This window comes from Palaemon carinicauda, chromosome 38 (assembly GCF_036898095.1).
Source record: "Palaemon carinicauda isolate YSFRI2023 chromosome 38, ASM3689809v2, whole genome shotgun sequence".
Lineage (NCBI taxonomy): Eukaryota > Metazoa > Arthropoda > Malacostraca > Decapoda > Palaemonidae > Palaemon > Palaemon carinicauda.
Genome location: NC_090762.1, coordinates 10,153,605 through 10,166,107, shown reverse-complemented (window position 1 = coordinate 10,166,107; position 12,503 = coordinate 10,153,605). Strand labels below are relative to the sequence as shown.

At 39.8% G+C, this 12,503-nt stretch overlaps 1 protein-coding gene across 1 annotated transcript in view; it reads left to right on the top strand.

Moving 5' to 3' along the window:
• Positions 1 to 2,978: 2,978 nt before the first annotated feature.
• Positions 2,979 to 12,503, top strand: part of LOC137630090 (periodic tryptophan protein 1 homolog) — a 33,044-nt gene continuing 23,519 nt past the window's right edge. Inside the window, exon 1 of the mRNA XM_068361572.1 lies at positions 2,979 to 3,127. The gene's annotated coding sequence lies outside the window, so the exon portion shown is untranslated. The remainder of the gene's footprint in view (positions 3,128 to 12,503) is intronic.

The window sequence follows — 12,503 nt, the reverse complement described above, 5'->3', positions numbered from 1 at the left end:
CCTCTTCTCTCCATATCATCCTTCACCTTATCTCGCCATCTAATTATCTGCCTCCCTCCTGAGCTTCTCCCATAACAGGTTCCTCCGGAGTCCTCCTCACTCCTTCCCTACCATCTATCCTCAACAAGTGCCCACCCCATCTCAGTCTTGAGACTCTTATCATCTATATAATCTTTACTATGCCTGCCATTCTTCTTATTTCATCAATTTTCAATCTCTTAAGCAGTGATATTCCAACAATTCCCCCTCAGTATTCTCATCGCTGTTCTCTCAAACTTTGTTTCCTCTTTTCGTCTTAAAACCCAAGTTTCTAATCAATACATTAATACTGGTCTTATTACTGTGCTATAGATCTTGATTTTTACCTTCATTGGAGTTTTCTTATCACATAACATTCCTGCTACCCCCCCCTCCATTTTCCCCATGCTTTTATCCAATTCTTAACTTTAGCCTAACATCCTTCCTCCCGATTTATAGCAGATCCCAAGTATCTAAGTCTAATAATAATAATGTTTTCATGTTGACCAGGCTGACATGAGTCTTTTTATAGTTTATATATGACATATCTGCGTTTGACGTTGTTACTTTTCTCAGAATGATTTATTGTTAATTTATTTTCATCATTTATTTATTTCCTTATTTCTTTTCCTCACTGGGCTATTTTTCCCTATTGGAGCCCTTGGGATTATAGCATCTTGATTTTCCAACTAGGGTTGTAGCTTGGCTAGTAATAATAATACGCCTCTACTTTCATGTATGGCTATCCTGTCCCTAACCTTCCTTACTTCTCACCATAGCTTCAGTCTTTATCCACATTTACCTTCAAACCACCCCTTTCCTAAGTCTCTTTCCACTCTACCACCCTTCTCAGCAATTCTTCCTCATTTCCAGCAGTAATCACCAAATCATCTGCATATAACAACTCATATATTCATATCTAATCCCTTCACTTAACATATGCAAGACCAACACAAATAAAAAACGGGCTTAATGCTGCGCCCTGGTGTAGCATCTTGCTTTTCCAACTAGGGTTGTAGCTTGGATAATAATAATAATAATAATAATAATAATAATAATAATAATAATAATAATAATAATAATAATAATAATAATAATAATAATAATAATAATCCAACATTAACTTCAAAGGTTTCTGTTTCTTTAACAGCTGTTATTACTTTTGTCCCTGTTTCACCATTCTACATTATTTCTCTTCCTCTTGTTTTATTGAAGCTTTAATAGTTTATTTTTGAAAGATCTACTTTAATGTTATTACTGTTATTAAAATATTTCTTTTTAATTGTTTATTACTTTACTAGTAGTTTATTTATTTCCTTGTTTCCTTTGCTCTTTGGGCTAATTGTTCCTCTTGGAGCACTTGGGCATAGAGCATCCTATTTTTCTAACTATGGTTGTAGCTTAGCTAATAATAATAATAATAATAATAATAATAATAATAATAATAATGATATTACTATTATTATTATTATTATTTTTATTATTATTATTATTATTATTATTATTATTATTATTATTATTATTATTATTATTATTATTATCAATAATAATAATAATAATAATAATAATAATAATAATAATAATAATAATAATAACACAAAGCGTTGCTATAAATTCTTTGCCAACGATTATGCAAATTACTATGCAACAAGAGTAAAATCTATGAAGATCACAGGTAATTAACTTTATTAGAGGGGTAAAATTGTTCGCGAACTTGAAAACGACTATATCAACAAATAGAAATGGCATCAAATGGTAGAAAATGAAAGAATATACATAGATCTATCCAGTGCTAACCATATTCGGTAAAATAAAAAACGAAAGTTATATAGTCTACCAGAAAATGTAAATTTTTATAGGAAATAGAAATATAAAGCATTTGATACAGTATTAATAATATAAAGAATACAAAAATTAAGTCTTTTTTTAGTAGAAAATAGAAAAAAAAACTTAAGGAAAATCTTAATTTGGCAGAGATATCAACACTACTATTGTCGAAAGTCTGGTCCTTCAACGCATAGTGACTTGATTCTGTATCTGTATAAGTAAACATTGACGCACTGTATACAACTGTATACGTCTCATTCATTACACCCTGGTTCCTAATTGCTCACTCTGCAAACCAAGTTTGGGGGCAATCTATCACATTATAGATAGGTGCAAAGCTTCTAAGCTTATTCTTATTATTGCATTTAAGCTTATTTTACCTATACCATCAATAAAATAATAATGAGATTCTCAATCTTCGCTTTATCCCATTCTGCCTTGAAATCAGTTGGGATAACACCTTACTATCATCAGTTTTGACTACCTATTGTAATCAATTCGTACTGTTTAAATTCTTCTTTCATACACATTGCCCTACTTACAAATGCAAGCGAATCCCTCCTACGATTTTGCAACATACCTACACTTATATCTAGTTTTATTAACTATCCTAATTTTGGGCATAAACATAAATGCTCTATGGTATTTTCATCTTTGCATAGGTCACACACATCGTCTGCGTATTTCCCCCTGGAATTTGCTTTTAGATTGAACATATCTAATCTTGCCTTCATTACAAGGGTTGCCTTACCAAGATGCAAATTTTACGATGTGGTAGACCCCAAGAGGGGAATTAATACAAAATTTACCCTGATAACTGTGTTTTTTCTTTTTTGCAGCAAACCGGAAGAACTATATGGAGTATAGAAATGTGTCCAGAATGATCACAGTCGCCTGAAATTTAACATATGATACACAATATTTGTCAAACTACTAATTGTTTAGACGATCAATCCCAGATAATAATAAAACACTACCAGAAAGACTCCCATAATAATTTTCTTTGGAAAAAGGACATGGATTATCTGTAAGATAAAAAAGAAGTCTATTAACTAGCGTAGAATAGAATTCAAAGTAAGATGATGTATATTGAAAAAAAAAAAAAAGATAAAAATTGTAAAGCAGAAGACAAGTAAAGATTCCGTAGGGGTGCCGTTACAGAGAAACAAAAATACTGAATATTTACGGAATTTACCGACGTCACATTTTAGCCCTAGAATAGGCTAGTATGCAATTTCACGTGTGAACCTGTTTATAACATATTCCTCTTGAAATCTACACTGTAAGTTCAAGCCGTATTTGTGAGTCTCTTGGTAATTTAAAACCGAATTTGTGAGTCTCGTTGGTAATTTAAAGCAGAATTGGCTACTTATATTTTCGGCATATACTGTAGCTTATTTTCTTTATGGTAGCTTGACTCCATACAGGCTAAGTTTCATCAATTTTTTTCGACAGGGTGTATGTAGGAGTAGCGCCTGTGGTGCATGTGACTTAGACGAAGGGCCATAGTATAATATTGTAAAATCATGATAGATATTTACTCAATGTTGCCGAACACATGATAAAGGAAAAGTTTTCAGCAACCTTTAAGGGTTCCAGGTGGTGTCCAAATCCTGTCGTAAAACTCGTGACTGAGTACCTTTAATCATAAAATGGAAATTCATGTCACACTAATACGACAAACAGATCATTTAGGTCATGTGGGGCATAGGGTTTCCAGGACCAGGAAATTGGCCCCTAAAGTAATTGTGCAAAATAGATTGTACCTGAAAAGGAGACCACCATGGTGCCCTTAGCAACTTTCCTCATTTACAACTCACTGCTGTTAGCATGTGGTCAATTAACTAGGCAGGTTGGTTAGTTGGTAAGGTATATAAGTATAGTAATTTCTGCAAGCCTTTGTACGACGACATACATAAAACACTATCTAACCTAAATTTCCCTGAACCCTTGGATTTATAATAAACCGATGAAAATATACGATATTTGTCTATATCCTATGCTGATGGTATATTTTTCATTTATTTGTTGACATTCTACGGGTCGGTTGTAGTCGGTCTCGTTCGTTCGTTTGTGCATAGCACTTTTCGATCTTCTACGCATAAACTCCTCCCACCTGCGCATAATTTTACCAATTTCCCCTCCTAACCTAACATACAAGACGTATCATTACCTACTTACCTAACAGGGGAGGGGGCTGCTGCCCCTGTGACCCCCCCTAAGACAGCCATAATCTGAGTGATTGGGTTGTAAATAGGGGTTATGGAGCATGACTGTCGTCATACATATACCCCAGTATTTGTCTTGACTGGATATTTTTGTTTAAGAATGAATTTTGAAAATTCTTTGGGGTGTATGTATGATAGCGGCCACCTGCATGTATGATTACGGGTAACTAAGGATACGGCAGTGTAAGGGGGGTTGCAGGGGGCCATTAGGCCCCCCCCCCCCCATTAGGTTAGTAGGTAAGGACACGGCTTGTAGGTTAGGTTAGGGGGGGAAAGTTGAGATTAGTTGATGTCCATTTTTAATCCACAAGGGAGGAACTGGCCGCTGACATACAAAGGCTCCAATTCTTTTAGTTTAATTACTGTGTATGTAACAAAATTATTTGGGAGTATACTTCGAATATTGAAATTTTCAATATTAAACTTACCCGATAATCATGTAGCTGTCAACTCCGTTGCCCGACAGAATTCTACGGAAGGGATACGCCAGCGATCGCTATACAAGAGGGGGGTGTACTCACAAGCGCCACCTGTGGCCAGGTACTGCAGTACTTCTTGTTGACACCACCTCAATTTTTCCTCTGTCGTGCCTCCGGCTAGACCTATATGGATACGCTGTTGATTCTGGAGTTTTTTGCTCACGATCTGGTGATGTATTTGCTCTAGAGTTTAGCTTTCGCTATTCAGGAAGTTTTATCATTAGCTTAGCTAGCTTTTGGAATTAATTTGATTAATTATGGTGACGAAGAGAGTATGAACTCTCTTTCACTTTTAAATGGCCGACCCTTCCCTTAGACGGAAGTGTTGGTGTCTAAGAGAGTATAGACTCTCTTTCTTAATTTTGCTTAACAAAAGTTATAGATTTATTTTATATCTCTCCGCCTTTTATAGGCCTCTTCGATTAACTTCCTTTTATTATAAACTTATTAAAATTAATTTTTATATTTGTTTATATTCGACCTTTCCTAATAGTAGGCGGTCTTTTCTTGGTACCGAAGTTAATTAACATTGAGCCCGTCATTTCGGTTTTCCTGTTAACATATTATGCTATTTTAATGTTTTTGAAAGAATTTCTTTGATAGTCTCGTACTGTTTTCAAAGTTGAACTAACGTTTTGTTTTGTCTCTGCAGTTGTTGACGTTCAGAACGTTCAACTTGCGCTCTATCGTTACGATAGAGAGAGAATTTTCACGGTGTCACGTTGCAGTAAGAGTAACCGTTTCTAGCGTTTTGTTCATTCTTTCTTAGCTTAATGGTTTTAATTCTAATAAAGGAACTTTTTATTTGGGAAATATTTCAGTTTTTTTCCTTTAACAATAATATGTTTTAACGATATATATGATTGGGCTCTTCTCTCAGGTTCTAAGTCAAGAGAGAGAGAGAGAGAGAGAGATAGAGACGGAGGGAGAGAGAGCTGGATAAACGTTTCGTTCAAGCGAGTAACGTTGTTATCGTTTTTGCTCTTCTCCCTAGTCTCTTTAGGGGAAGAAGGTAAACGTTTCTAGAGTTTTATTCTTGTTCTCAAGCTTTATGCGGTGAGAGATTTTAAACGTAGTTTATTTGATCTAGTGTTTAGTCTCTTTCCAGCCACTGAATTATTTATCTTTCATTAGATTTTTCTGTTACATTGTAATTCTGTTTTCGCAATTACTAACTTTTAAGGAAGGATAGAATTGCGTGTTTCAGGTACAAACCACTTAAAGTTTCGAGTTCAGTGAAATAAGTGCAAACAGAAAATCAAAAGTGATAAGTGATTAGCGCAAAGTGTGTCAGTGTTGTGCGTGAGGGTACTTCTGTGCGTGCCAATCGTCCTCCCAGTCCGGGACCTCTTGCAAGCTCCCAAGCCCAGGGGAGAAGCAATGTCGAAGGGCAAAAGGGTTCGGCAGGCCTTGATCGGCGCACAGAAGTATCCTCGGTGGTTGCGGGCGTGTCTTACAGAGACCGTCACTCCCACCCGCAGACGATTGAGCCCTTATTTTGCTCGTCTGCAGAAGAAATTTCGGGGAGAAAACGCTGGACTCAGGTCTCAAGACCTCTTAAACGTAAAGTCCAGACCTCTAGAGTTCAACAACCCGGATGCAGTCATTGGGTTAGCTCTGACTCTCCGCAGTCATCAGGTGACTGCACACCTCCTAAGAGAGGTAAGGCGATGCCTCAACAGACCTCATCTTCTGTTAAGGCTTTGCCTCAACAGACCTTATCGTCTGTTGATCCCAAGATGACTTTGCTGCAGTCCATGCAGTCGCAGCTTGCGGTCTTAATGCGTGAGTTTCAGGCTGAGAAGGTTACACCTCCTCCTGCGAGCGCTCCGCCTCACCGCAGTCCAGTCTGCCAGGCGTACGAAGTTGAGGTTCCTCAAGCTACCTTACCGCGTTCGGAGTTGCCAGTTACCAGCGTTGTGCAGCAACCTCAACCTTCCTTAAGGCAACCTCAACAATGGGAGCAGGAGTCTTATGCCTTGAGGCAAGATTTTCTTACAGTTAGACCATCTTTGAGGCTACAACCTTTTGAGGTACGACAACCTCTACCATCCTTGAGGCAGCCACCTCAGCTCTCGCAGCTGCTACCTCAACTTTCCTCAAGGCGAGAGCCTCAACTCTTGAGGCTAGCTCCTCAGGAACCTCAACTCGTGAGACAGGAACTGCGTTCTGCGCAGCCGCTACCTCAACTCTCGCAGCTCACACCTCAAGAACCTCAACTCGTGAGTCAAGAGCCTCTCTCTGCGCAGCCACCTCAACCCTTGAGGCAAGCGCAACTCTTGAGGCAGGAACCTCATGCTATGAGTCAGCCACCTCAACGCATGCATCTGCCACTTTCTCCTCAACTTGAGCCTCTTCCCATTCAACTTTGAAATAACAAATGACAATAATAACACCTCATTACTTTCATAACTTGCATTTGTAATCATATACATGTATGCCTACACAAACATTATGATAATGGAGGTTATTCGTATTACTTAAATAAAAAAATATATATGTATTCCTTGCAATATATTTTTAACAAATCGCAAATATGGCAAAATATCTTCAAAACAAAAATGAATCATGAGTTATGAATGTAATGTAAATATTATGTTGATATTAAAACCCCATGCAAGCATGCATGAAGTAATGCAGTGTTGCCAACAGGGCGAGTTTCCCTGTCCTGAGGTGAAGTAGATTATAGATCGTATATTTAGTGCAGCTTAATTCTACGATTATCATGCCGGCTATCAAATTCATCAACAAAACAGTCTAAATCAATTCCCTCGGCACGTGCACTTTCAATGGACAGTAATGCGATATTACTCAATCTAGCACTGGTCATGGAATTTCTGAGAAATGTTACACGCCATGCAACATGCTCTGCTTCTCTTACAGCATGCTCTACATACAGCATGCTCTGCATACCTTACCGCATGCTTCTCAGTCACACATCTTTGGTTGTTGCCAACTCACTAGACTGTCAAGCAGTTTCATAACGTTGCCTTCTAGTCTGCTGCTTTTGCACCAGTGAAACCCTCACTGAGAGAACTTAGCTTTTCTCGGATATGGTCCCTGTAGATGAGAAAGTGCTTTTCTCCCTCCTTCTGATATTCCCTTGAGGACTCTGTCATTTGGAGAGGAGCCTTTAGCTGCGTAGCCTCCTATGGACTTTTATTTAAGCATAACATGCTTCCAGGGAAGGTAATGGTTCCACTTCAGTCGCTAACCCCGTCTGTTACCACACCTGCTCCCATAGACCTTGAGCTGTGTTGCAAGACATGCAGTCCAAGCTTAGTCCTTGTTAGAGGATTTTTTGTTTACGGAGTCAGTGTGTCACTGGGAAGACGTTCAACAACCAGCAGAAGTGACTTGTTGTGACGCAGTGCGGCAACCTCAGCAACCCGATAAGGAGTTGTCTGTACGACCCAGACAGTCTAGACAGCTTCGGGTTGTCAATGTACTTCCTCGCTTCCCCATGGTTGACAGTTCACAGACTGTGCAGCAGTACCATGATCTTGTGTCCGGCTCCGTCAGACGACTGGCTTTTAAGAGCTCCCACAAGTCGTCGCTGTCTGGAGATTCTCAGATGGACTATGGATCTGACCAAGGAACTGGGCCTCCTGGTCAATTTTGAGGAGTCTCAGCTCGTCCCATCCCAGACCATTGTCTACCTGGGTATGGATCTTCAGAGTCGAGCTTTTCGGGCTTTTCCGTCGGCCCCAAGGATCTTCCAAGCCCTAGAATGCATCCAGAGCATGCTGAGAAGGAACCGATGCTCAGTCAGGTAGTGGATGAGTCTAACAGGGACACTTTCATCGCTGGCCCTGTTCATCGTGTTAGGGAGACTCCACCTCCCCCCCTTCAGTATCATCTAGCTGCTCACTGGATAAAGGACATGACGCTAGAGACGGTCTCAGTTCCTGTTTCCGAAGAGAGGAGGTCTTCTCTCGCGTGGTGTAAGAACAGCTTTCTTCTCAAGGAAGTCTACATTTGGCTGTTCAGAAACCCGACCGCCGTCTCCTCTCGGACGCATCAGACACGGGCTGGGGTGCGACTTTGGACGGACAGGAATGCTCGGGAACATGGAATCAGGAGCAAAGGACACTTCACATCAATTGCAAGGAGTTGTTGGCGGTTCTTCTGGCCTTGATAAACTTCAAGTCCCTCCAGCTTAACAAGGTGGTGGAGGTGGACTCTGACAACACCACAGCCCTGGCTTACATCTTCAAGCAGGGAGGGACTCTTTCGTGGAAGTTGTTCTAGATCGCAAGGGACCTCCTCATCTGGTCAAAAGATCGAAAGCTCACGCTGGTAACGAGGTTCATTCAGGGCGGTATGAATGTCATGGCAGATCGCCTCAGCCGGAAGGGTCAGGTCATCCCCACAGAGTGGACCCTTCACAAGAGTGTTTGCAGCAGACTTTGGGCCCTGTGGGGTCAGCCAACCATAGATCTGTTCGCTACCTCGATAACCTAGAGACTCCTGTTGTATTGTTCTCCGATTCCAGACCCAGCAGCAGTTCACGTGGATGCTTTTCTGCTGGATTGGTCCCATCTCGACCTGTATGCATTACCGCCGTTCAAGATTGTCAACAGGGTACTTCAGAAGTTCTCCTCTCGCAAAGGGACACGGCTGACGTGGGTTGGCTCCGCTCTGGCCCGCGAGAGAATGGTTCATAGAGGTACTGCAATGGCTGGTCGACATTCCCAGGACTCTTCCTCTAGGAGTGAACCTTCTACGTCAACCTCACGTAAAGAAGGTACACCCAAACCTCCACGCTCTTCGTCTGACTGCCTTCAGACTTTCGAAAGACTCTCAAGAGCTAGGGGCTTTTCGAAGGAGGCAGCCAGAGCGATTGCCAGAGCAAGGAGAACATCCACTCTCAGAATCTATCAGTCTCAAGGGGAAGTCTTCCGTAGCTGGTACAAGACCAATGCAGTTTTCCTCAACCAGTACCACTGTAACCCAGATTGCTGACTTCCTGTTACATCTAAGGAAAGTAAGATCCCTTTCAGCTCCTACGATCAAGGGTTACAGAAGTATGTTGGCAGCGGTTTTCCGCCACAGAGGCTTGGATCTTTCCACCAACAAAGATCTACAGGACCTCCCTAGGTCTTTTGAGACCTCAAAGGAACGTCGGTTGTCCACTCCAGGCTGGAATCTAGACGTGGTCCTAAGGTTCCTTATGTCATCAAGATTTGAACCTCTCCAATCAGCCTCTTTTTAGGACCTCACATTAAAAACTCTTTTCCTCGTGTGCTTGACAACAGCTAAAAGAGTAAGTGAGATCCACGCCTTCAGCAGGATCATTGTTTTCACATCTGAAACGGCTACATGTTCCTTGCAGCTCGGTTTTTGCTAAACGAGCTTCCTTCACGTCCTTGGCCTAAGTCGTTCGAGATCCCAAGCCTGTCCAACTTGGTGGGGAATGAACTGGAGAGAGTACTTTGCCCAGTTAGAGCTCTTAGGTACTATCTAAAAAGGTCTTAACCTTTACGAGGACAATCAGAAGCCTTATGGTGTGCTATCAAGAAACCTTCTTTTCCAAGTTCTAAGAACTCAGTTTCTTACTATTCAGGCTTCTGATTAGGGAAGCACATTCTCATCTGAAGGAAGAAGACCTTGCTTTGCTGAAGGTAAGGACACATGAAGTGGGAGCTGTGGCTACTTCAGTGGCCTTCAAACAGAACCGTTCTCTGCAGAGTGTTATGGATGCAACCTATTGGAGAAGCAAGTCAGTGTTCGCATCATTCTATCTCAAAGATGTCCAGTCTCTTTACGAGTACTGCTACACCCTGGGACCATTCGTAGCAACGAATGCAGTAGTAGGCGAGGGCTCAGCCACTACATTCCCATAATCCCATAACCTTTTAACCTTTCTCTTGAATACTTTTTATGGGTTGTACGGTCGGCTAAGAAGCCTTCCACATCCTTGTTGATTTGGCGGGTGGTCAATTCTTTCTTGAAAAGCGCCGAGGTTAAAGGTTGTGATGAGGTCCTTTAGTATGGGTTGCAGCCCTTGATACTTCAGCACCTTAGAGTTGTTCAGCCTCCTAAGAGGAACGCTGCGCTCAGTAAGGAAGACGAACTTATTTAAGGCAGAGTAATGGCTCAAGTCGACTTCCTTACCAGGTACTTGTAATTTCATTGTTATTTTGAATAACTGATAATATGAAATACGGGATACTTAGCTTCTTGATATACATGTACACTGGTTTTCACCCACCTCCCTGGGTGTGAATCAGCTACATGATTATCGGGTAAGTTTAATATTGAAAAATGTTATTTTCATTAGTAAAATAAATTTTTGAATATACTTACCCGATAATCATGATTTAATTGACCCACCCTTCCTCCCCATAGAACCAGTGGACCGAGGAAAAATTGAGGTGGTGTCAACAAGAAGTACTGCAGTACCTGGCCACAGGTGGCGCTTGTGAGTACACCCCCCTCTTGTATAGCGATCGCTGGCGTATCCCTTCCGTAGAATTCTGTCGGGCAACGGAGTTGACAGCTACATGATTATCGGGTAAGTATATTCAAAAATTTATTTTACTAATGAAAATAACATTTTTTGCTTTGCTATTATATTTTCTGAATACAAATAATATAAAAATGTTAAAAATTAATCAGAAGTTAATTGTCACTGAAACATTTTCTACGTTGATTTTCCCATGAAATTAATTATCAAAGAAATTAAATAATAATACAGTACTATTACATGTGATAATGTTCAGGTAAAGCTGTTTATATTGATTTTCAGAAATTTTAACTGAAGTGGTAAAGTTTTTATTGTGTAAAAAGTTTTTCTAATACTGTTAATCAGAACTAATCAGATAATCACATGAGCATTCAGGAATAAAGCATACACTTCAAGCACCTAACACTTCTCTAGAATGTCCAAAAAGTAAAGGAACACTTCAAAAACTACAAGAACAAGCATAAAATGCAATACAAGTCTATACTTTCACCAGAAAATACGCAATTTATCATTCAGTTGTTCGTCACATGCCTTACGGAAAAAGTAACAAATTGACTGTCGTTCAACCATTCTAGATATTGAAATCAGAATTGGTGAGGAGATTGTCATAGCATTACCTAAATATCTTTTTCAGTTATACAGTATATACTTTAATGCTACCAAAGTTACTTTTAAACCCCTAAGTATGCACAAATGTAAAATATATATTCAAACGGATTTTTATGTAATTTTGAGAGTTAAAATTTATTTAAAGTATATCTATTTGAAATGTGTATGTAATCCATTTCATACACTTGAATGCTGAAAGATAACAAGGGGACCACAGTAGGAAACTGTGATTTTTGGTAAATAAAAGAATGTAGTAAAATTAAAGATGCAGTCTAACCTAACTCAAAGGTACCTGACCTACTGATCAACATAACCTATATGAGTGTAAATCCTGTAAGGAAGTATAGCAGTTGCCTAACCTAACCTAGGGTGCTAGGTCATACCTGAATGGGAAGAAAACCGACATAACCTGACCTAGTCCCTAAACCCCATAGAGAATTAGTTCGTTGAATTTCCTCCCAGGCTCTAGCGCCAGATCATGTAAATCCAATCGTTAGGAAAAGAATTTTAAGCTCTAAAATCCATTATTATTATTATTATCATTATTATTATTACTTGCACATAATTTCCCTAGTTAGAAAAGCAGGATGCTATAAGCCCAATGGCTCCAACAAGGAAAATAGCCCATTGAGGAAAGGAAATAAATTACAAGAGATGAATAAATATTTTATATATAAACTATAAGAAATTTAAATAACAAGAGGAAGAGAAATAAGTTAGAATAGTAAGCCTGAGTGTACCCTCAAGCAAGAGAACTCTGCCCCAAGACAGTAAAAGACATGGTACAGAGGCTATGACACTACCCAAGACTAGAAAACAATGGTTTAATTTTGGAGTGTCCTTCACCTAGAAGAGTTGCTTCCCATAGCTAAA